The sequence below is a fragment of the Myxine glutinosa genome, chromosome 6 (genome assembly GCF_964187855.1).
Source record: "Myxine glutinosa chromosome 6, kmMyxGlut1.1, whole genome shotgun sequence".
Classification (NCBI taxonomy): Eukaryota; Metazoa; Chordata; class Myxini; order Myxiniformes; family Myxinidae; genus Myxine; species Myxine glutinosa.
The window spans coordinates 165424617-165448612 of record NC_136266.1 but is presented as its reverse complement, the minus strand read 5'-3'; the positions used below and the strand labels follow the sequence as shown (position 1 = coordinate 165448612).

The 23996-nt window shown below is 44.1% G+C and overlaps 2 long non-coding RNA genes across 2 annotated transcripts in view; one reads left to right on the top strand and one right to left on the bottom strand.

Moving 5' to 3' along the window:
* LOC137429304 (uncharacterized) overlaps nucleotides 1-6982 on the top strand; it is an 11720-nt gene extending 4738 nt beyond the window's left edge. Inside the window, exons 2-3 of the long non-coding RNA XR_013623738.1 lie at nucleotides 6668-6781; nucleotides 6947-6982. This is a non-coding gene — a long non-coding RNA (uncharacterized LOC137429304). The remainder of the gene's footprint in view (nucleotides 1-6667; nucleotides 6782-6946) is intronic.
* A 972-nt stretch (nucleotides 6983-7954) lies between these two features.
* LOC137429303 (uncharacterized) lies at nucleotides 7955-23316 on the bottom strand. Its single transcript, XR_013623737.1, has 3 exons — nucleotides 23196-23316; nucleotides 19907-20038; nucleotides 7955-8842 (listed from the first exon to the last, which is right to left on the bottom strand). It is a non-coding gene; the product is annotated as an uncharacterized LOC137429303 (long non-coding RNA).
* Between the last annotated feature and the right edge of the window lie 680 nt (nucleotides 23317-23996).

Below are 23996 nucleotides of genomic sequence, written 5' to 3'. Positions count from 1 at the left end.
CATACCCTTCCTCCCGTCCATGGTACACGGAATCTTGTGGTGAGGCTATTGCCCAGAAACAACTTGCTTTCGTCTCCTGGAAAGCAAATCCAATGGAAGGAAATCTCATTTCCTTTCACAAAGCCCGAAACAAGTGTGTGTCCACCCTCGGGAGAGCCAGGAAACAATATCTCTCCGTTCTCAGGACCGAACTCTCTTATCTGTCTCCCTCTTCCAAATCCTAGTGGCGTCTGGTCAAATCTGTTTCTGGTGTTTGTTCCCCCTCCATCCCCTCCCTCACCTCAAATGGCCAAACGGCTGACTCCGCACGTGAAAAAGCTGAATGCCTCAATTCTGTGTTTGCCTCGAAATATTGTGTCCCAAACCCATCCCTCTCTGTACCCACCGTACCCAGTCGTACCCAGCTGCTCCTGGACTCTGTGTCCTTTCCTCCTGACAAGGTGGAAAAGTTTCTGTCAACCCTCGACTCGGATTCTGCAACTGGACCTGACGGCATCAGCCCACGGGTCCTAAAATCCTGTTCTTCCGCTCTTTCACTCCCTCTCTCTGTTCTCTTCACCCTCTCTTTTGCTCAAGGTCATCTTCCATCTGCTTGGAAATCTGCCAACATCACCGCTTTGCACAAAAAAGGTGCAAAAACAGATCCCAGCAACTACAGACCAATCAGCCTTCTCCGAATTATCAGCAAAGTCATGGAATCCATCATTGCTTCAGATATGAAATCTTTCCTCTTCTCCAATGGCTTGATCTCTGATCATCAATTTGGTTTCAGACCTGGACACTCTACTCTGGACATGCTGCTTCTGCTTTCTCAAAAATGGATGGAGGTCCTCAATGCCAAACAGGAAATTAAAGCAGTCTCCCTTGACATATCACGTGCCTTCGATACGGTCTGGCACCCCGCTCTGCTCACCAAACTCTCCTCTTTTGGTATCCATGGAAATCTCGACGCATGGCTGGCGGACTTCCTCTCTAGTCATAGTCAACGTGTGGCCCTGAATGGGTTTCTCTCATCTCCTCTTCCTGTTCAGGCTGGAGTTCCCCAAGGCAGTGTTCTGGGCCCTGTGCTTTTTCTGGTCTTCATCAATGATCTCTCTGACTCTCTTGAAAATCCTCTCTATCTCTTTGCTGATGACTCTACACTCTCTGTCGCTCCATTCTTCATCCCTCAGATCGGCAGTCTGCAGCCTCCTCACTCTCTGCAGACCTGGACAAAATCACAGACTGGGCAAACAAGTGGAACATGTCTTTCAATCCTGACAAATCTCACACTCTTACGATGTCTCTCCGAAAAGACCGACTGGACAACCCTCCCATCCACTTTCTGAATAATCCTCTCCAAGAAGTTCTGTCACTCAAGCTTTTGGGTCTCACTATCTGCCATGATCTTTCCTGGGAAAACCACATTTCAAATCTGGCCTCCAAAGCCAGTCGCCGACTGGGCATCCTCCGTCGTGCGAAGTCCTTTCTTGGCACACCTGAGCTCCTCACCACATACAAGGCTTTCATCCGCAGCTCAATGGAATACTGCTCTCTCCTCTGGGCTGGTGCTCCTGCCTCACACCTAGCTCGTCTTCACGCTGTTGAAACCAAAGCATTCAGAATCATTGGAATCTCCCACGATGAAGCTAACTCCAAGGGCCTCTCACTCACTCACCGCAGGCAAGTTGGTGGTCTTTCCATCTTCTACCGACTCCTCTCTGGCCTTGCCCCCCCAGCTCTCTCTGGGCTCTGTCCCACAAATATTCCTACAGGTCGCACAAGATCTGCCTGCAACCCTCTTATGGTTAAACTGCCAAAATCAAGACTCTCTGCTCACCTTCACTCCTTCATTCCTCTTTTCTCCCGCCTCTGGAACAAACTCCCTCACTCTCTTCAATCCCACTCCACCCTCCAGGTCTTTAACACAGCTGTTCACCACCATCTCTTATCTTCCCCCATCCAAAACCTTGATCTTTTCTACCCCCGCTAATTTCACCCCAGTTCCACTTTTTTGAAGTGCCAACTTCTGTCCTGGAAGTCCTTGGTGTCCTTGTGTTTTATACTTCTCCCTCCCCCCCCCCCCCCCCCGCTTCCCCACGCCTCCTCCCCCCAAGCCCTCTCCCTTCCACACATCTCCCTGCTCTCAAATGTTATGTTGTGTTTGTGTGCTTCCCTTCTCTCCCCATCTTGTCTTCCGCTCCCTCTTTTTATGTATTTTGTTTGTCTGGTAGATTTGTTTGTGAAGTAAAAAGCTCTTTCACGAGCCTCGATTCAGTATACAAAAAAAAAGAAAAAAAAAGTGTGCGGCGTCCCCATGCCTAGATCAAAAGACCTCTCTGAGGCCTTCAAATAGAAGGTTATAGATGCCTGCGAGTCTGGGAAAGAATTTAAAAAGCTCTCCAAACAATTTGAAATCAATCATTCAACTGTCCGGAAGATTATCTACAAGTGGAGAAGATTCCAAACAACTGCCAACTTGTTCAGGCCAGGCTGCCCCAGCAAGTTCAGCCCAAGAGCAGACCGCAAGATGCTGAAAGAAGTCTCTAAGAACCCCAGAATGCCATCATGGGACCTACAGGTAGCTCTTGCCACTGTTGATGTCAAAGTGCACGAGTCTACCATGAGAAAGAGGCTGCACAAATTTGATCTACATGGGAGGTGTGCGAGGAGGAAACCTTTTGCGGCAAGCCTAAAGTTTGCCAATGAACACCTCAGCAAAGACCAGCACTTCTGGAACAATGTGCTCTGGACAGATGAGTCAAAGGAAGAGCTATTTGGCCACAATACCAGAAGACATGTTTGGCGAAAACCAAAGACAGCATTTGACCACAATAACCTGATACCAACTGTAAAGCATGGTGGTGGAAATATGATGGTTTGGGGCAGCTTTGCTGCATCAGTGCCTGGGCAGCTCACCATCATACAATCCACGATGAATTCTTCATTGTACCAGAGGATGCTTGGGGATAATGTGAGGCCATCTGTCGGAAAATTGAAGTTCAACCGAAGGTGGACCTTGCAACATGACAATGACCCTAAACATACCAGTAAATCCACCAAGGAATGGCTGATAAGAAAGAAATGGAGGGTTCTGGAATGGCCAAGTCAAATCCCGGATCTAAATCCCATCGAGATGTTGTGGGGGGGGATTTGAAACGGGTTGTGCACGCAGGAAACCCTTCAAACATCACACAGCTGAAAGAATTCTGAATGGAGGAGTGGGCAAAAATTTCTCCCAGTCGATGTCAGAGACTGGTAGACAGTTATAAGAAACGCCTACTTGAGGTTGTTTCTGCCAAAGGGGGCAATACCACCTATTAGAGCCAAGGGTGTACTTACTTTTTCCACAGAAGGAAATGGCATCTCTGTTAATTTTTTGTTGAATAAATTATTGCAAAGTCAATTTTTTGCATTGTTTTTTGTTCAATTAGATCACCTTTATCTATAGATACTCTTTTAAATGAAGATCAAATATTGATACGTCCACATATGTTAAAAAGATTTTAAAAAACATTTAATGGGGTGAACTTACTTTTTCACGTGACTGTAGGTATTGAAACCACAAAGGCAGAACTCATAACATGTTTTTCCCAAATTTAGTGAGCCTCCAAGGTAGGCTCCACCTTTAGAACCACATAGGCAGAACTCATAACATGTTTTTCCCAAATTTAGTGAGCCTCCAAGGTAGGCTCCACATTTAGAACCACATAGGCAGAACTCATAATGTTTTTCTCATCGACGCAGTTTGACTTCCCTATTTTTTGGGGACAAGGGGTTAATGTTAATAATGGGTAGCGAGGTCTGACTTCGAAAATTAGTGTTTGTCCGTGTGGTTACAGTGTACGTGAAATCACAAATACAGTTTACGTTCATTATCGTTACTCACGTTTAAATACGGGGTTTTTATCTTAATTGTAAACGACTGAAAAAATTAAGGGTGGGTCGTTGCTCATTGATTTTACCCCAAGTTGTGGTAAAAGCAGTATTTTCATTTTGTATCTCAGATACAATTTCCTGTGAGAGAAAATAACAATGTATTAATTTAATACAATATTATTATATGTATAAATCAAACTCTGTAAATATTATAAGAAACTCTTACCTCCATTGATAAGAGGTTTGAATCCAGTTCATCAATTTGAAGGATTAGTTCCACACATGTAGTAGGAGTCCAAGGAACTCCAAAGTCATCCCACTCAAGCTCAGCACAGTTGTCTATTCTCAATAAAAGAAAAAATGTTTAAATTTAGCCTGTACTTCAATATAAGAATGGTGAGTGTGGTTTCCTTTGGAACTTTCCGGGCAAGCCTGGGCAAGCCTGAACTACAAATTATGTAATAGTGGGTGGGGTGTATAAAAGTGGGCGGGGGCTTTGAAGAAGTGGGAGGGGCTTATGAAAAGTGGGCGGTGCTTAGAAAAAATTTGATATGTGGCTCAGGAGGGACTCAGACGAGATCATTAAGAGAGGTTTATCATTTGATCTCTGCTCAACAAATATACTTGTACCAAGAACCAAGTTCGAACATCTTGTTTGCCAATATTCTATATGGTGATGGGTGCGATAAGAAAATTAAGCCATTCCCCAAAATAAAACAGATATTCATTGGTTCTCTATATGAGTATAATGAAGTTATTGTTCAGATGGGGGTGGGAGGAAAGGGGGAGAAAAGGGGCTCAATTTGTTGAGAGAGGGGGTGTGAGTCAAATAGTTTTTCCCCTTTTTCCCTTTGACTTCAATGTTAAATTTAAGGTGAGCGAGAATCTGCTTTTTCCTTCTACTGATCTGATGTCGAAAAAAATGTCGTGCATCTGTAAGTCATCATTCATTATCTGTGTGCCAAGTTTGAACAACATTGGTAAATGCATCTCCGAGAGAAGGTTGAGGACATGTTCAACATCGGGATTTTTTACAACTAAAATGGCTGCCAGTCGGCCATCTCTGATTGCATCTCGAAACAAAATGATGTGCAAATGTATTCCATCAGGTATTGTCTTTCTGCCAAGTATGAACAAAATCGGTCCATACATCTCCGACATATGGTTGCGGATTGACGGATGAGATACAATCCCAAAGCCTCCCGTTTCAGACCAAGTCCAACAGGGGCCAGAAAAACGCTTCTGCACACTGGCCTTGAGGCTCGGTTTGCAAGCCCCCATTTACAATTCCAATGGAGGAGACATAATTACTCTTTTATGGAAAATGTTTTTCGAGTTTGTTTTTATCCTCATAAATAGACCCGAGTGAACACAACAAAAAATGAATGTATGATCGTTTTAAGGCCATTTTCCCAGCTCGAGCAGGGTCCAGCCTTGCGGGCCCCATGACAATCATGGTTCCCTGTGTGAGGCAATGTTTTTATGGCCGGATGCCCTTCCTGACACCAAACCTTAATCACCTCTTACAATGCAAAGGGATACGGTGTACCTATTCTAAATCGGGGTACACACCAGGATCATTCATCCCAGCAAGCTGGTACTCAATTTGCCGACCTCAGAAGGATGACAGGCTGAGTCAACCACCCTGGCGTTAATTCAGAGATCGACCGGGATTACAAACTCAGGATCCAAGGATCCCCAAGCCTGCACCCTAACCGCTAAGCCAACACCAGTGAACACACATTAGTGTTAAAATAATGGCCTTTGAAACCTAACCTTATGAAGGACAGATATCTGGACAAACAAACACACAAACTTTGGTATGACCCGAACTGGTCCAAACCGGATGGGTGTTTTTTTAGGATACACCATCACCTTATTGGATGGCCGTTGGCTCCCTAAAAGTGCTCATCTGCCCTTTGTCAGGTGTTGTTTTTGGTCCTGCCAGGGCGTCACAGTTACCCTCCCCATTAACAAAGCCAGTGAGGGGTGTCGGTTTCGTCGCCGACAACCTGACCATGCGGCAGGTAGCACTTATGCGGCAGGTAGGAGTTACATGTTACCTGCAGCAGTCCCAAAAGACTGACTTGATTTGAATTTGTAGACAACAGTGGATTAAGTTTGTGGAGAGAAACTGCACAGGAGATTGACAGTGCCGAGAGTGATAGGGTGTGCTCAGGGTGTGATAAGTGAGGTAGGAGGGTCTGCCTGTGTGGTGTGAAGGTGCGGTGAGTGAAGAGAGTGCTGAGGGATATATTTTGTTTTAGTATTTCTGGTGGTTTGGTGCGGGATGGTGTTGCTTGACTTGTTCAGCACATGCCATTTTGGACACATGGCTCATGGCGATGCTTTTGATGTTAAGATCTGTTCGTTTGATGAGTGGACGTTCTGCTGTATATTCTGGTTTGGACACGTGATCTATTTCCTTCTCCACTATGGAATGAAACAAGCGATTGTTTCATCATTCACGTGTACCCTCTTTTGTAATTACTGTTCGTTACGTTTCATTTTGACTGCGAAATATTTGAGTTTTCACAAATTTATTAAATAAACCAATCGACTTCATATTCATTGTTGAGTGAAGAGGGTTTGTTTTTCGGTTAACAAAGAAAACTTCTGTATTTCATCGCATATTTTATTTCATGAATGAAAATGTATTTTATTCGTTCAGAGTGAAGTCTTGGTTATTGCATCAGAGATTGATTGTTTGGAAGATGCTTATGCTTATTGTGTAAATGCGAGTACAGTATTTGAGTGCGATGATGCTTTTGGATTCTGTCACGAATACATTTGTTTTGCTGCTTCACAGGTAGATTTCAGCAATAAGTTAGTGCTCAGGCCACCACCAGGTGCAGACAAAGAATTGACTTCGCTTCTAACCGGGATGCTTCGTGAGAATCCCAAAAAAAGACTCACTATGAAGGTGAGGGTTTGATACCGTTTTAGACTATTTGATTTGCATGAACAAGTATGTTCACACATGCTGGGGTTGCTGACCTCCTGTGACTGTGGAGCACAATACTGTTGTTCACTTGTGAAGGTGTTTCCTGTTCGTGTTTATATTTGATTCCAACACATTGTTTTGCAGAATATTTCAAAGCACCCGTGGTTGAAACAAAAAATCTCTCGTTTTACAAATTTGTCAGGTAAGCAACCACCCTTTTGCACTCTTTTAATATCTTCTGTTCGTATTGTTTCTCTGCAAGATGGAAGAGGAAATGATGTATAATGGAAGAGCATGTAAGTGCAAATGATAGAGAGCATGAACTGACAATAGGGCAGCAGGGAAAGTAATGGACAAAATAAACATAAACTTCCAGTTCTGGGTCTGAGTGCGCTAGACTTTGATCCTCTTTCCAGTTTATCAAAGCTAAGTTTTCAAAGCAGATCCATTGTGCCCTCTACAGCGCCTACATATAATATATTATTGATCTACATATAATACCCCATAATGTCAAACTGGAATTTCTTTTTCGAAATTTTTACATATTAATTAAAAATGAAAAGCTGAAATGCCTTGAGTAAATAAGTATTCAACCCCTTTGCTTTGACACTCAAAATTGAGCTCATGTGCATCCAATTGCCATTGATCTTCCTTGAGATGTATCTATAACTTAATTGGAGTCCAGCTGTGGCCAATTTAATTGTTTAGACATGACTTGGAAAGAAACACACCTTCTATACAGGGTCCCAGAGTTGGCAGTGCATGTCAGACCAGGAACTCCACCATGAAGTTCGAGGAACACTCCGTAGAACTCTGAGATTGAATTGTGAGGAGGCATAGAACAAGAACGTGAAATAGTCCAGTGGAAAAAGTATGATATTGGGCTGAGGTGTGTTTTTTGGTGTATACAATGTTTTATAGTTGTTTCTAGGTGTTTGATATCTACTGATAATAAATCAAGAGGGTGCCAAAGTCGCACCCTTGGGGAAATTTTTTTATACACATTCAAATAAAATGAATCGTTGATCACAAGATGCCTACTTTTCGGACAGTATTAAATCCTCCAATATTGAACACACACAAGTACTGTGCACACAACACGTTTATTTGACCTATACTATATCATATTGTGTTATTTTCATTAATCTTTTAACCAATATACCCTTCTTTCGAACACAATGTGCATTTTTCCACACATAAATATCATGTCATAAATGTCAATACCCACAGCACCGACGCCGATTGTGACGCCGAAAGAAGTCCTCCAAGATGTCATCAGGAAGTCGCTCCATAGACCGCAGGTAGTAGAGCCCATACCTGGCATAGTTTGTATGTCCAGAAGCAAAGAAGTAGGGGATCATCTGTTGAACTGCCCACATGTGCAAAGGCCAGTCGCCTTCACGTTCTTCCCGGACGAAAATCATCATGATGAGCACCGGTTTGATCTTGATCCCATGAACTTTGTCATGCACTCCTTGTGGTACTGTGCATCTGCTGCATGAAGGTCGCTGACAGCTCCTTGCACCCGTATCCTGACCTGCTGGGCAATTTCAGCCTCTCGAATGGAACATACTTCCAGAATGGAATCTTTGAAGCTCTTCATGCCAGGCCCCCTTTCAGCAGTTCTGCAATGGACTACTCTTTTCCATCTATGAGGATGACGTGGGTCAGGGGCTGGTTCACACACCTCACCACAAAATAAGCAGTCTGTCAAGAAATCAAACTGGGCAATTTCTGATCGACGTGTTCTTTTTGGAGGGGGGTGTTCCACTGCTTTCGTTGCTATTTGCCTCCACAAATCTTTTGATGTGGGTCTTTGACGTATATGTCGAAAGACAACTTTTGTGACATAAGAGTGCAGTGTTAGGATCATCAGCTAGTCTATGCTCTAGTTCTACATGCAACCCATCACCACGGATTTTGCTTCTGTCTATGATAGTACGCAGGCGCTGGGGCTTGGCAGAGATAAGATTTTCTTTTGATTTTCCACAGTTGAAGAGACACCCCTCTGCTTCATTGGATGCCATGTTTCAAGTCAGTCTGGAATAAGAAAGAGACAGAAGAATAAATATATGATATGGTCAAAACAACAAATGGTTCAAAATTATCACATATAAACTATTGCATTTTATGTTACAGGAGTATACATTCATGTTTATTTCAATGGGTCTGTAATCTATGTATTTTCATCAATTGTCCTCATGGGTGTACCATGAATTAAGCATCTGAAATATATATGGAAAGTAAATATATATGCAAGTTGTTTATTATCTACTGGCGCATATTCTAGGTTAAACCGATACTATTTGCTATTCACAACAAAATTTGATAGAAAGTGCATTATTCTGCCCCTGGATGATTTTATCATAAATTTCTATGTAATAAATGTTAACAGGCTGTAAATAGTCTCGCTAATTTGGACATATGTACGACTAATTTATAAAAATATATTTTAGACGAGTCGACAAAATGTCGATAATCGCTCGAAAACGTTCCCTTTTTCAAATGGCAATAAAAAAAATTCCCCAAAGGTGCCAAAGTGGCACCCTCTTGTTTTGACATCAGTATACATATGAGTTACAGAAATTGCAATGAAACGTTGTATATACTGCAAAACACGGTCAGTCAGGATTCCACTGGACTAAAAGTCCTTGAGTGGCCCAGCCAAAGCCGAGACTTGAATCCCATTGAGAATCTCTGGAAAGACTTGAAGATTGCCGTTCATCAATGCTCTCATCCAACTTGAAAGACCTTGAGCAAATCTGCAAGGAAGAATGGGAGTAACTCCCTAAATCCAGATGTGAAAAGCTGTTAGAGACACACCCAAGAAGACTCAAAGCTGTAATCGCTGCCAAAAGTGCTTAAACGAGGGTATTAACTCGGGATACTCAATATGAATGTAACTTAGATACCGTTGGACCCCGACATTCGCGGTTGATAAAATGCGACCTGCTTCTACATTTGCGGCCCTGTGTCCCGCATGTTCGCGGTTTTTAGCGGATGCAGAAAATTTTTCCCGTCCACCCACGGACTGACTTTGTACTAAGTTGATTATCCCTTTTCACCTACGGGTAGGAATCCCAAGTTAATATTAGGCCGAGAAAAATATATTTCCGGTCTCTGGTCAGCGCGAGCATCGATTTTGACCCTGCGCATCAACAATTTTTTTTGTTTTTAATTTCCAACGGTACCTACAACAGCGCGTGCCTGTTGTTGCCGGGCCGGCGCGCTATCTCGGGAATTACGGGTCTGAGGGTCGCCATCGATATCGACGTTCGCGCACGGTTCTCCCCTACAAAGCTCCGTTTAGTTTCTCCAAATCCAACCAGCCGTTCCAAAGGTATGAGTAGTGTTGTGTGCCGTGACGTCATGAATCCAATCGGCTGGATATTGTCATTTATTGAAACGAAGACGTTCTTTGTCGGGTTCGTGTGAAGCAACCAGAAGGCCTAGAGAGCTGCGGGTGGTCTCGTTAGTTAGGCCTGGATCCTATCTCGTTTGTCATTAAGTTGTAAGTGTCTGAGATAATCTGCTGGACTGGGAGAAGATATCGTGGGAGACCATCGGCCTGTGAGACCACTTGCGCATGGTGTTGTAGCGATCATTGGAATGTTTGACGGTACGGCGAGGCGATCTCGAGAACGAAATGGCAGTCTATAATATGCTTGAAGAACATAATGATTTTCAGAATAAATACATTTTAAAATAACTTCAGCTTGTGTTCATTATTTACAAAAAAAGGCCTACAAGTCCCATTGGCTGTCTTTAATTTCTCTCTGGACGGCGCCATGGCAGATGAGGAGGACCGCAAGGCATGAGGACACAAACCTCTATATGTGCAATCCGTGCTTTTCAAAAAAATAAAAACCGCATCGCCGCATCAATTCTGGAACTTTGGTCTGACCAGAGACCAGCAATATATTTTTTTCAGCCTCATATTAGTATTTTCTGTTTCAGGAAAAGCCTGGTTCACAGAGATGATTGCAAATTCTCCGCATGGGGAGGAGTGGGAGGGGGGAAGAAGCTTATAGATGCGATATGACGTGGGGAGTAGGGTTGCCTGATTTGTTACATAATTATTTTGTCATTTGTTTTTGATCGGGAACCGTGAGTGATTATTTAATTACCCATCTATTGTTTCGTTTGAAGTCTCCTGATTCCTTTAGTCCGCACAAGATTAATGTGTAATATATGGGGTGTAAGTCTTGCGCCGATCAGCGAGACTGGTTCATAAAACATAAGTGAAAATGAACTTTTGTTTTGAATCTAAAATAAAATGAAATTCTAACACAAGGCTGTGATACCGGTACATTTGAAAGGATGCAATTTAAACTCAACATTTATCTTCGTAAGATAATACAGAATACCGTATCATCCTTCAAGCTTGTACAGTTAAAACGGCAACCATTGCCGGGGTCATGACGGGCTTTGGGAATCAAGCAAGATCGAAGCACAAACTGTTCGTTTTCGATAAAGTAACATGACACTCGCAGCAAAAGAGGAAGCTAAACTTTTGGAATTGTATTTGTAAGAATTTAATGAAAACTATAATCATGTGCATTCGTGTTCGTAAAAACTTTGACATTTTCCCTGATGAAAAAACATTTCCCACCAGCTGCGCGCACATCACTTCTGAAAGCAACTTCCACGTGCCACGTGTAAAACCAGGTCCAGCCACTCTTAAACCATTTCCCACCAGCTGTGCATGTCGAGGCTCTACCCTTTTGCCCCATTTCCCCCCGGGTTGGAATGAGCCCCTTCTTGAGTCGGACCAAGATATACAAGACATTTATTCAGATACAAGACGACACCTGAATTCAAATACCTGAATTTTAAATTTGCATTCACTTTTATACATTTTCAGAGAACAGAGAGACCTTTATAATATTCATGGGTTCAAAAACATCCTTTGTTTACTGCTTTGTAGGCGGAGAGACTGAGCAAGGTCGAATAAGCTTTGTCAACAATCTCGCAAATTCCGACATTTAGACGCGAGTTAAATGGGACACAGTTGTCTTGAGATTCCGGTGAACTCTTCCACCTGCACACAACGGTTCTGAAAGCATCTTGCACTTGTCACGCATAAAACAGTTGAATGTGCGCATAAACCATCCCCCACCATGCCAATCGACATTTGCGTTTTTTCACGAAACAAGTTTTCAATTCCATTCGTGGTTTGCTTCGACAATCCCGACTTTTGTGGGCATATTCGAGATTTTTGATTTTCCCCGATGAATCACGAACAGTCGGGAACCTGTCCCCCTTTTCCATCAATTTTAAATTCAGGCTGTAATGCAACAAAAAGTGAAAAAGTCAAGGGGTGAATACTTTCTTAAGGCACTGTATCTTTTCATCTCGGTTGTGTTTTTATGTAATTTTTACTGTTTTTAACCTTAATTTATTGTGGTGTTTTGTCCCTGGTGTTTGTCTAGCTAACTCACCTGAGATGGCCTGAGATGATGGTGACCAGCCACCCTCCAGAGGTGCGAAAAGACCAGGAGGACCAAAAAGACCCCTTTCATTGCTAAAATTTCATTTCATTGAAAACCCCACTTTCATTGGACATGCTTTGACACAACCCCTTTGGATAAAACCCTGATACACACACACACCCCCACGCCCCCCCCCCCCCAGATACACATACACACACACACACACTACACACATACACATACTTTTCGTTTTATGACGTCAAAATTGAGGCAAGTGTATATTACATGACAAGTGTATGTATTTTTAAGCATGTGGGACTTGAAATAAAATTTTGAGCCACAAAAAACATTTGTTTTTTTCCTTTGGTGTACAACATGTAAAAGTGGTCCAAATATCCCAGCATTGCACTATCCAGCACACTCATTTTAGGTCGTACAAGCTAATGTGGCCACTCATTCTTCTGGGAAGCATCCCCTGCACATGCTGGTCACGTTTAAAATTCACCTAAATGTTTGTAAGTTCATCAATTAATAATAACGCGAATTGCGACTCACTGAGGTAATTGTTGATATCGAATTTAAAGAAAAAACAGATATTTAAACCTTTATACGTATCCAACGTAACATTTTCTGAAACGTCTAACCATAACACACACTTTTGTAGCATAAAAATAACATTAAATGTCTTTATTTAAAAAATAATAATAATAATAAACAAGGAACATTGCTGCAGATGCTCCTCTAATATACACTGCTCTAAAGGTGAAGCCCTTTTTATTCCACATGTGCAACAAAAGTGTGAACTTATTTCGTGTCAAAATATTAACAAGAATATTGGCAACATAGCACTTACAATGTTATATCTCTAACCACGATATTTATGTGTTATGTATTGCGTGGGATTAAACCGGAAGGCGGATATAAAAGAGGCGGGGCATACGGCTTGGCAGAGGAAGTTGGGCCTACGCTGGGCGCTTGTGGTTTTCCCGGCTGCGTAATAAACGACCGATGGTGCACTCAAACTGTCTTCCCAGCCTGATACTTTACATGGCGACGAGGATGGGATTCTGGTGAGCGCGTGCAAAGCAAGCTGAGCTATTGCAGTTAGCTGTTGGCCTACCAACTCGTTATTTCACGGCATACGCTACTTGAGCACCATGTCCTACGGCCGGATTGACGAGTTCAATCCGCGCGAAGGAAGCTGGGAGGCGTACATTGAGCGTCTACAGTGTTATTACCAAGCTAATGGCATCGAGGATGATGCCAGGAAGAAAGCAATCCTGATGTCGGTATGTGGCAGCGAGACGTTTACTATTCTGAAGAATCTTGCCATGCCCAGGACCACGATGGATTTGACACACGCCGAGCTTGTGGCAGCAATGAAGGAGCACTGCGAACCTACACCCTCCGTCATTGTGAGTCGATTCAATTTTTACATGTCGCCAAACCTCAACGCAGTCCATTTCGGCATTCATAGCTCACCTGAAACACCTTGACCAGCATTGCCAGTTTGGTGCTACATTCGACGACATGCTAAGGGACTTGCTCGTAGTGGGAGTGGAGCAAGATCGGATTCGCCGGCGCCTACTTGCTGAACGGACTCTGACATTTTCCAGTGCAAAGGACATTGCTATCGCAATTGAGTGTGCAGACAAAAATGCTGCAGATATTGCACGCTCCATCACTTACCAGCCTAGTGCTGACCTGTCATCTGTCAACCGGGTTGATCCGACCCGAAACCCACAACATCCGACCTGAAAATCCGATGCCAAAACACCTGGAAACTGCTTGGCAGCTGGTGCTGGAAAAAAAACAGGTGAAAAGGAGAGAGGAATGCAAAACCCACCTCCTTGACTCAGAGCCTAACCAAGAAGATGTGACTGACAGAGACAGCCCTAGCCACAGCGTTCAGTCGTATGACCTTTTCCACACAAAGTCTGGCAGACAGTCTACTCCAATACTGGTTATAGTAGATATAGACGGACGGAATGTGGAAATGGAGATAGACACGGGTGCTGCCGTCTCACTCATGAGCGAAGCAGCTTTCCGTAACCTGTGGGTGAATCGTGAAAAACCCAGCCTCCATTGGTCCCCGATCCAACTCACCACGTATACTGGTGAGTCAATACAAGCCCGCGGGTCGTGTGATGTCACAGTAACCTACGGAAACAACACTCACCAATTACAACTCTTGGTCGTCCCTGGGGATGGACCCACACTTCTCGGGCGAAACTGGCTCGATGTTGTCAAATTCAATTGGGAACACATCCACCAACTACAGGCTTCCAAGCCACCAACTGTACTGCAGCACCTCCTCGGGAGATACCTGGACATCTTCAAGGATGAACTCGGGACATTGAAGGGCTTCACTGCCAAGCTCAACGTTGAGAAAGATGTGAAGCCAATTTTCTGCAAAGCATGCCCAGTCCTTCTCGCATTGAAAGAAAATGTTCGTGCAGATTTAGCCAGACTGGAAAAGTTAGGTATCATTGAGTCATTGAGTCAGTTCAGTACTCAAATTGGGCTGCTCCAGTTGTTCCTGTTGTGAAGGCAGACAGGTCGATACGCCTTTGTGGGGATTACAAAATGTCGACCAACAAATGTTCCACCTTGGACAAATATCCCATACCAAGGATCGGTGACTTATACGCAAAACTGTGGGGAGGACAGTACTTTACCAAGCTCGGCATGAGGTCGGCCTACCTACAAGTCGTTCTGGATGAGGATTCCAAAGAATATCTCACCATCAACATGCATCGGGGGCTCCACAGATACAACCGCCTGAGTTTTGGTGTCAAATCGGCGCCAGGAATCTACCAACGCTGTATGAACAGCCTGTTCGCTGCTGAACCACACGTTGTTGTTTACCAAGACGACGTCCTAGTCACTGGCCGCTCTGAGCTTCATAATCTGGACAACCTCGAACGTGTGCTACGTATTATTTCCGACTCTGGACTACGCCTGCGGAGAGACAAGTGCGAGTTCATGGTTCCGTCGGTGACCTATTTGGGCCATCGTATTGATGCCGAAGGCTTACATCCCACAGAAGAGAAGATCAGAGAAATCAAAGACGTCCCTGCTCCGACAAACATGACTGAACTCAAGGCTTACATTGGCATGCTGCAGTACTACAGCAGGTATATCCCAAACATTGCTACCATGCTGGGCCCACTGTATTGCCTGTTTAAAAAAGGCATCAGCTGGAAATGGGACATTCTGGAGTCAGCAGCCTTCCAGAAGTCAAAAGACATGCTGCGGTCTTCAAATGTGCTAGTTCACTACGACCCAGACAAAGATATGGTCCTGTCGTGTGATGCGAGTCAGTACGGGGTTGGTGCTGTTCTGTCACACATCATGCCAGATCGCACAGAGAGACCAACAGCATTCGTATCTCGTACACTGTCTACTGCTGTGAAGAACTACAGTCAGCTGGACAAAGAAGGACTCGACATTGTATTCGGAGTTAAGAAATTTCACCAGTACGTTTTCGGTCGGCATTTCACGATTTACACGGACCACAAGCCACTGATTAGTTTGTTTGGTCCATCAAAGGCTACCTCAGAGGTCTTACCGCCTCGGATCATACGCTGGTCACTTTCACTCTGAGCTTATGATTACGATATTACGTACAGACCTGGCTCCACAATTTCAAATGCAGACGCCATGAGTCGCCTACCACTTCCGGACACAGTGCTTAACCCCCCTGTACCTGGCAGCATGATATCTCTGATGGACTTTTTGAATGACAACCCAATTGATGCCAACCAGATACGGACCTACACTAGGCGTGACCCACTTCTTTCCAAGGTCATTCGTGCTACTGGGCAAGGGTGGGGCCTTCTACGCGATGCTGACCCTGAATTGAATTCTTACAAGGTCAGGCAAAATGAACTAAGTGTCGAGAATGGCTGCTTGCTGTGGAGATGCCGAGTGGTCATTCCCCCAAACTTGCACACAAAGATTTTGGACCAGCTTCACGATTGTCATCCAGGCATTGTAAGAATGAAATCGCTGGCACGGAACTATGTCTGGTGGCCTCACCTCGACTCTGACATCGAACAGTGTGTGAAACATTGTTATCCATGCCAAAGCAGTCGAAACTCCCCTGTTAAGGCACCATTACACCCCTGGGAATGGCCCACTGAACTATGGCAGAGGATTCGGCTAGTCCATGCTGGACCCATCGAAGGCCGTATGATCCTTGTTGTTACGGACGCTCACACTAAATGGATTGACGCCTATGTAACGCATACAGCAACCTCACACGCTACCATAGAGAGGCTGCGCCAGTGCTTTGCCACTCATGGTTTGCCACGCTTGATAGTCACTGACAATGGAACCTGTTTCCCAAGTTCTGAATTCACTGAATTCACCCGCCTGAATGGTATAATTCACAAGTTTGTGAGCCCATACCATCAAGCTTCAAATGGACTATCTGAAAGCTCTGTGAGTTTTGTCAAGTCTGGTCTAAGTAAGATACCAGGCGGAAGCCTTCAGACCAGACTATCACGTGTGCTTTTCACTCACCACATCACTCCCCACATAACGACAGGGGTGACACCGGCTGAGCTGCTGATGAAACCACGTTTGCGTACACGACTGGATTGTCTAAGACCAGATGTGCTGTCGGTTGTGTATCAAAATCAGTGGAAACAGAGACTTCACCATGACAAACATGCTGTACAGCGCTCTATAAAGGTCGGGGACCCGGTGCTTGTGAGAAACTTTGGTCGCGGAATGGTTTGGTTACCGGGGCGCGTTCACAAAAATGAGGGACCGTTGTCCTACGTTATCAAACTAGAGGACAATCGAGTCGTCCGGAGGCACCTTGATCATGTCCGGTATCGGTCCTGTGATCCTGTCATTTTCACAAAGGATATCTCGCCACTTCCTGAAGCTGTGAACAGCGACATTGTTGCCGCAGATAGTACTGCACCGCTCCCTGAGGCTGAACCCCATAACGCTGTTGCAGCACCACCAGTGGAGCCGCATGGCAGCTTTGCACCCCGACGATCATCCAGAGTTCGAAAGGCGCCTACTTGCCTTGACTTGTAGCTCGTATTCTTGTATGCATTTCGCATTCAATTTTGCATTTGCAATTTCGCAATTTTGTATATCTGTATTTTTGTATGCATTGGTATGCTTTTCACTGTTATTTTCACATTGGTATTTTCACTGTTAATGGGAGGGGGGAGATGTTATGTATTGCATGGGAATAAACTGGAAGGCGGATATAAAAGAGGCGGGGCATACGGCTTGGCAGAGGAAGCTGGGCCGACGCTGGGCGCTTGTGGTTTTCCCGGCTGCATAATAAACGACCGATGGTGCACTCGAACTGTCTTCCCAGCCTGCTACTTTACACTTCATTTACACTTCAAATTTACGCTTCAAATTTACACTTTACACTTCAAATCGTTGCTCACTTCATTTTCACTCAAATAATGCAGTCAACTCTGCTGTGCACTGAAACTATGCTGTGTGAAATGCGATCTTTTCAAAAAAAGTCGGAATTTGGCCAAATCTGTTTTATTCGTTTGTTAATATACCTCAGCCATTGACAAATCTTCAATTAGAATTTTATTTGAGGTTCAAATTACCCCGTGCGATCGTGTTGAACAATGCCTGCACGTCTATGTGATAAATAATTAATTGCCCACACTCAGACTCTTCTTCTTCACGCAATAACACCTTTTGCTTCCAGACCATACATCCAATCATCTTAAAATTTTGCACACTTGTTAGGTAGGCTTCATGACTTATACTATAGTATGAAGTTTCACATCGATCAATGAAGCGGTTCAAGAGATATAAATGTTTTTAATATTTTCGTTTAATTAACGATATCTGCCAAACCACGTAACCTATCGCAAATTCCAAAAGGTCATTTTAGTAGACTGATATGCTGAATACATCTGTGAAGTTTCCCCTCGATTGGATCACAAATGAGAGAGGAGCTTGGTTTTAAAGGATAATGCTTTAAAACGTCATAACTCTGAAACCATGTGACACATGACGTCATGCATGCTGACGTTTTTGTTCGTCTTGGGTATGCGATTCTGCCTGCACAGTTTGGCCTCGATCTGTTCAGGCGTTTTGGAGAAAATGGGATTTCACTCAAAACAATATGGCGGCCAAACTACGTGACCTATGACGTCATAATTACTATTAAAATATTCTACAGGCCGAGTCACTCCTATAGTGAAAATCTGCTCTCAATCGGTCCAATTATTGCAGAGAAAATGGTTTTTAAAGAAATGTCTTTAAAATGGCAGGAGCCCTGAGTCACATGACTTGGGAAGACAATATGTTGCATTTCTTCTTCTTTCAACAATAAACACTTCTAGCTTCGAGACCATCAAACCAATCACGTTGAAATTTTACACACTTGTTCCGCTTGATGAGATAGACAATGCATTAAAAATTCAAGTCGATCAATGCAGTGGTTCAAGCGTTAGAAGCTTTTTAGGATTCTTCTTCAATTATTTATTGCGGCCAAACCATGTGAATCACCTTTAGAGGCCATTTTTCCCTGCAGAGCAGGGGTTGGCCTTTTTCGGGCACCGTGGTACCTTTTTGAAGGAATGTTTTATGGCCGGTTGCCCTTCCTGCCACCAACCCTGTGCGATTATGCATGCCAAGTTTGAGCTCTATCTGTTCAGCCGTTGCGGAGAAAAATGGGTTTTCGTGTTTTTCCTGAAAACAATATGGCGGCCGAACCACGTGACGTATGACTTCGAAAATTTTTGCATTGTGAGATTTTTAAACTAAGGAGCTGGGAAAAATTTTTTTGTGGGAGCAAAGATGTGTTTGACGATTTATAACCTCTTAACGTTAGCATTTTTGATATACTAAATACACATGTTTTTGGGTCCCATTGCAGAGTTCTTTAGAAAGAGACATTACTCAAATTTTTCCATTGAGCCGTTTCGGAGATATAGAGGGGCAAAGTTGAAGGTGTTTTCCAATATGGCGCCCATACCACGTGATCTATGACGTCATAATTAGCATAAAGAAATTATACGTGCCGAGTCGCTCATTTGATGAACATTTCCTGTCAATCCGACCAGCGGATGCTGAGAAACTTAATTTTAAAGTTTTCGGAGGTGCAAAATATGGTGGAAGAATAATAATAATCTTGCCATAATTCACCAAATGTCCATCTGTCTGTCGTTCGAAGGTACCGCAAAAACGGCTGAACCGATCGCGAAGATATTTTGGGTGGGTAATCTTGGACCCCTGGAGTAAAATAGGCCATATTGTTTTTCAAATTTTTCCAAGTTTTCCCATTTTCCAGTTATTCCAAACACGATGGAATAATATTTACCGATATGAACAGTGGTGTGGCTTTTATTGATATTCTACAAATACTGTTTAGATTTTGATGAGAATTACGAACCTGCAGCGAATCCGAAAGTAGACAGATGACGGCAATAGACCGGCAGCCCGGGGGGGGGGGGGGGGGGGGTGTCAGCCTAGCTGGGGGGGGGGGGGGGGGTCAGCCTAGCTGGAAAGTTAACCAATTTTCATGTATATAACAATGGTCCATGTGCATGTGCATGTAAGGAAATGGACTTCTGCCGGGCACATTCTGGTGGGTGTGGTCAGAAGGGCCATTAGAAAGGGACCGAAAAATTGAGCGAGATCAGCTCTGAATTAACGTGATGAAACCTACTGGAAAATGTTCGGCGTAGTCCCGGGTATCATGAATGACCACTGCCAGACATTTTCATTGGTGGGGTGTGCCCACGAGACACCCCCGAATGCCACCACCCCAAAATTGAGCGAGATCAGCTTGTGCGTTGACCTGATGAGAATTAAATTGAGAATAAAATACAATGGAATAACAGCAACATAACTTTTGAAAATCACATTTTATTTCAAGTCATGGGAAAAGCAGGGTACAAGGATAACACGTCATTTGTCGTGGGTATTGTAAAGTTGCTGACGTTATCTGTTAAATGTTATCGTTGCCGAAACTATTATTTCCCTTTAAGTTTGTAAAATTAAAGAAAGGGTTTCCGATATTATGGTTGGATAAATTGCGTTCTGCTGAAACAGGTATGGATTAATCAGGGGAACAGTTTATAGAAATGTCAACTGGAGACGCTATCAATGTTTTAAACATGAATAGAAAACACATCTACTCATTGATTGTAGAAAAAAACCCCAAAAAAGATAGAACCTGATGTATTTAATCTTTGGCAACAACGATGATCTTTGGTACTAAAACACAACGATGAGCTTTGGTACTAAAACACAACGATGAGCTTTGGTACTAAAACACAACGATGAGGTTTGGTACTTAAACACAACGATGAGCTTTGGTACTTAAACACAACGATGAGCTTTGGTACTAAAACACAACGATGATCTTTGGTACTAAAACACAACGATGAAAGTGACTGAAAAATGTTCATCATAACACGGTACTGTGTGGCCCACATGAATGATCACAAGCAGATGTTCAAATTCTCTGGAGTGGTCTCCTATCAGTAATCCCCGTCTTCCTTCTCTGATTCTGAGTCTTCATTCCAGGCTTCGCCTTCTGAATCTCTCAATAATCCATCAATACTTTCTACTTCCAACTCTGACTCGCTGTCACCTACGACCTCCATGTCCTCTGCGTTGTTTCTGACATTCGCAAACAAACTGCCTGGTATGTTCATCTAAAATGGCCTGGCTGGCCCTTCAAACCTGGCATGATGCCAGGCCCTTCAAACAAACCATGATGCCTGGCCTGGCATCAAACAAATGGCCTGGCTGGCCCTTCAAACCAGGTTGGCTTCAGGATGTTGTCATTCACAGACCATCCACAGTCGGTTGGTGACAAACCGTCCCCAGGAGATGCTGTCACGGCATGTGTCCACAATGCTGTAACATACTGCGTTCGTCGAATCTTCATGTCAAGGATCCGACGAGAAGGTGGCAGCAGGGCACAGTCGATGTAGATGTACATGATTGATGTGCAGAACAACGACATGATGTCGAGGGGATGTAGCTGTGCATGCACCGCTTTGCATCATCATAAACACACTGATTTTGAGTGTAGTTACAAAGGAGAGACTTCTCTTAAATCCTCAAAGTTTTAAACCTTAATTAATGAGATAATAGATACAACAACAACAACAACAACAACAACAACAACAACACCAACAACAGGCATTTTAAGGCCGTCTTCCCTGCAAGAGCGGGGGTCAGTGAGATAATAGATGGCACCATGATATCTATGGGGAGCAATTTAAGTAAGAAAACTTACCTCTCATACTGCTTCTAATATTTTCTTGGATGTGTTGATGACTCTGATCATTAATAAAATAAGTTGGGTTGCATTGAAAAGAGAACTTGACTACTTGATTGCTATATCAAAACTGACTTTATTCCCCACACATGTACAGGTAAAAGTGTCACAAAAGGTAATACATCTAAAGTAACACGCCTGGCACCTTGTTGTCTCGGTTCAGGCTTAGTCAAATACATGCGGATATTGATAATTGTGAGTACATTACAAAGCCACAGAATCAAGAGATGAATTGGGCTTTTTCTCAGAATTCCGTCCAGCTCAATTTTTGGGGGGATAGGGGGGGGGCATTTGGGGGTGTCTGGCAGGCACACCCCACCACTGAAAATGTCTGGCAGTGGCCATTCATGATACCCGGGACTACGCCGAACTATTTCCTGCAGGTATCACCGGGTTAACTTAAGAGCTGATCGAGCTTAATTTTGGGGGTGGGGGCATTCGGGGGCATCTGGCGGGCACAACTCACCACTGAAAATGTCTGGCAGTGGCCAATCATGATACCCGGGACTACACCGAACTATTTCCTGCAGGTTTCACCGGGTTAACTTAAGAGCTGATCGAGCTTAATTTTGGGGGTGGGGGCATCGTCCTTGTCAACAACCAGGCCACAACATAAAACAGAGATCCGCAACATCCTGGTCGATTAACATTCCCACACTCGCCACCTGGCGTTCTCCACAATGACATTGCACACCACAACACCACAACACAACTGCCCGGCGCAATCAGCACCACCACCCTTTAAGGTCAAATTCCATTCACTACTCACACCACCGGACCTTCTTACAGACTTGTCCTCACCTCTCCTCATTTCACAAATTCATAAACATTGTCATTTTGACATTATTTTCCAATAAAATATTCATAAACAATACCGACAGCTGAAATCCAAACCTGGACCTCACAATTCTCAACGTCACCAAGCAAAATATCTTGTTCCAAAACACGACCCAAAATGCCCACTTCAATCCCGGACAGACAGACAGACAAATGGGAGGTTCCATGTTATAAAATGCAAAAACATGATGAACCAAAGTCTCCCGTTTTCTTGCCAATGAAATGCAACTGCCAAAAATAATTTGTCATCATTTCAATTGGGCAGTGAATTTATGGTGGAAAATTATTAACCATCGAGACCAAAATTACACAGGAATTCCTGATAGCACAAGGCACCGATATCGATGGGAATGCGACAACGCCAGAGCCCAATCATACCTCGGTACAGTGGGAGACTCCGTTGCACGCTGTATGAACAGCACACTGTAACATTGGCACCTGAAATGTATTATTTTCCCGGGTACCCCGGAACAACCAACGAAACAACAACAACAACAAATTGCAGAAATCAATATTCTCTTTAAACTTTTGCATCAAATCGCCCAGGAGGATTTTCACTGGTTTCTCATAAATTTTGGACTTTGTTATTTTCATCTTTCCTGACACGATTTATCTACGAGTCGTGTACTGTACGTTGTTACATGCAAGCTCTCGGCCTGCCGCTCCCGTGCACCCCGCCTTGGTGGTGCACGTATTGAACATCATTATCAGTCTCATTGACGTTTCTATTATTGCAGCAATGTCCGACACGTGACCCGTGACCCGAAACACAATCCAATTATATCAGTCAGTACAATTTACAATTCATCAACCTCCTCGTACTCACTTGGCTTGACTCATCTTGTCTTGTCTATTCGCTCATCCTGATATACATCTCATGAACCCGCTAGAGCCCCGTCCGTCAATGAGGGAGCACGAGGGAGCACCTGCAAAACTCTCCCGCCTCGACAATCATCCGAGCGGCCCCCCCCCCACCGGAACCGCATCCGCACAGCACCACAAGACCACGGCCCACCTCCACCGGTCTGCAGCCTGTCAACCACTCGTGTCGCCTCCTGCCGGGCCTGGGGGGGGGGCGCGTGGGGGGCTCCGAACGAGATACCGACAATTGATCAATCCTGACAGCAAGTATTCCCGCCCCAAATGATCTTCAACAGGTCACACACTGTCATGTATGCAGTGCAAATGTTCACCGTTGTATCCCTACACCGGGACTGGGTTGTATCCCTACGCCAGAGCTCGGATGGCGCTGCTGTGAATCGGGCCTTGATCGGCAGAGTGAATAAACGCGTACGACAATTGATCGCAGTTTGTCGAGATACTTTACATGGCGACGAAGGTAAACATCTAGACCATGACATCTTTCGGCCATATCGATGAATTCGACCCTCATGAGGGGGATTTTGACACGTATTCTGAGCGGTTGTCTTTCTACTTCGAGGCGAACGGCATTGCGACCGAAGGCCGGATGAAGGCCGTCTTCCTGTCCGTTTGCGGAGGTGAGACGTTCATACTCGTTAAAAACCTGATTCGGCCTCGGACAATCCAGGAGCTCACGTATGCAGAGCTCAAGGCCGCTTTGAAGGAACATTGCAACCCATCTCCTTCAGTCATCCTGTGTCGGTTT